We start from the raw sequence: 2,476 nt of genomic DNA on the forward strand, positions 1-2,476 counted from the left end.
CAAAACAAAACAACAGCCGGGCGGTGGTGGCGCATGCCTTTAATCCCACCACTCAGGAAGCAGAGGCAGGTGGATCTCTGTGAGTTCGAGGCCAGCCTGGGCTACCAAGTGAGTTCCAGGTAAGGCGCAAAGCTACACAGAGAAACCCTGTCCCGAAAAACCAAAAAAAAAAAAAAAAAAAAACCAAAAAAACAAAACAAAACAAAAACAACAACAACAAAAAAAACCCCAACCCAGTGCATGGACTATCATTTTACAGGAATGATTTTGCTTCTAAATGGTTCAATTGGCTGCATTTCACCGTCTTAATAGCTGGTATATCTCTGTAATACTCCCTATCAGCCGGGTCTGCTCAGTTATCGATAACTGAGTGCTAAGCTCTGTGTGCTATTTTTTTTTAAACATCCACTATTTGTGAGATCTGGGAATTTTAAAATGTTTCAGAAGTTCCTTTACATCTTCCAGGGGTCAGGAGGATTCATTACACCAATCAGTAGGAGATACAAGTGCCCAGGTGATGCCGGGTGGTGGTGGCGCAGGCCTTTAATCCCAGCACTCGGGAGGCAGAGGCAGGCGGATCTCTGTGAGTTCGAGGCCACCCTGGTCTACAGAGTGAGTTCCAGGAGAGGCGCAAAACTACACAGAAAAACCCTGTCTCCAAAAAACAAAAAAAACAAAAAAAACAAAAAAAACAAAAAAAACAAAAAAACAAAAACAAAAACAAAAATCAAGTGCCCAGGTGAGCTAGGAAGTAGAATGACTATCCCCATGTTGGAGGCACACTAGTGAACTCTGATGTTTGGTTACTTATTTATTTTTATTTTTGTGATACTGGTGATTGACCCAGGACTTTCTGGGAACTAGGCAAGAGGTCTACTAAGGAAGGGGCCATCTTCCCAGCCTGGGTGCTGACAGCTCGCACAACTGAAAAGCGTTCTTCAGGATCTTGCTCTGTCCAGTGTACTCAGCGGAGGAGACACCCCCAGTGTGGAAAGCCTCTTCCTGCTGTTTTCTCTATACTAAGTCCTGGTATTTGCTGCTCTCCTTGCCTTTGTGGTCAATTCAAAGCAGATTTTAACAGCCTAGCTCCATGGCTGGGTCTCTCCTGGCTCTGTTTTCTCCAGCATCATCCTGGATCTGTTTTTATGTTTAGTTTATGCTACTATCTAATCTCATTGAATTTATGGGAAACCTTAAAATGAGACCGGAGAATGGGAGGAGGGAGGATGGGCCACACTGATTGATTGGCAGGTGGATGGGAAGAGGGAGGATGGGCCACACTGATTGATTGGCAGGTGGATGGGAAGAGGGAGGATGGGCCACACTGATTGATTGGCAGGTGGATGGGAAGAGGGAGGATGGGCCACACTGATTGATTGGCAGGAGAATGGGAGGAGGGAGGATGGGCCACACTGTTTGATTGGCAGGTGGATGGCAGGAAGGAGGATGGGCCACACTGATTGATTGGCAGGTGGATGGGAGGAGGGAGGATGGGCCACACTGATTGATTGGCAGGTGGATGGCAGGAAGGAGGATGGGCCACACTGATTGGTAGGTGGGTGGCAGGAAGGAGGATGGGCCACTGGTTGGCTTTTCTTTTCTTTTCTTTTTTTTTGGTTTTTCGAGACAGGGTTTCTCTGTGTAGCTTTGCGCCTTTCCTGGATCTTGCTCTGTAGACCAGGCTGGCCTCGAACTCACAGAGATCCGCCTGGTTCTGCCTCCCGAGTGCTGGGATTAAGGACGTGCGCCACCACCGCCTGGCCACTGGTTAGCTTTTCAGACTTGCCTGATTTTATTCCACTCTCTCTCTCACCAGCTCCTGTCATCATAGGTTAGGGCTCCTGTCCCTACTCATTTTATTCTGGCCACTTTGCTTTGGACTGTACTGAGGCTACATGCTTCTGGTTCTCCTGATGTCATAGGCATTTTTAGTTTATGTGCGTTTTAATTGGTCTCAAAATGCAGGGCCCTGTTGGTGATTCTAAGAGAAGCAGAGCAGGGTCGTGCCTAGTGGTATACAGTGTGTGTGTGTGGAAAGACAATACATAATAGGTGCTGAGCCTCGCGCTCTTAATCTGAACTCGAATATACTGCGTCAGTATTTTCATTAGAACAATCATATAAGGTAGTTACTATCACAGAGAAAAAGTCACAGCCACAGGTTAAGTCACTTCCTCTTCTCGCCATCCATGAAAATGTTCATGTTTAGATTGTTTGGAAATAGCTCTGTATCCAGTTCACGTGCCTTTACAACTACTCTCTAGTTGGATTGTCTCCCTAATGTGGTAGCAAGGGGTTAAGTACCATTGTTAAATAGCAAGCTACGCCCCTAACTGTAGTCAGGCGGATGTTACTCTTACCTTGCTCAGAAGCAAGCTAGGTGTATTAGGGAAATAATCACTTCCTGTGGCACAGAAACTCTTATCTGACTATTACAAATGCTGACTCTTAACGTCAACTGGGAAACACAAGGTTT

Source organism: Peromyscus eremicus, chromosome 10, assembly GCF_949786415.1.
Source record: "Peromyscus eremicus chromosome 10, PerEre_H2_v1, whole genome shotgun sequence".
Classification (NCBI taxonomy): Eukaryota; Metazoa; Chordata; class Mammalia; order Rodentia; family Cricetidae; genus Peromyscus; species Peromyscus eremicus.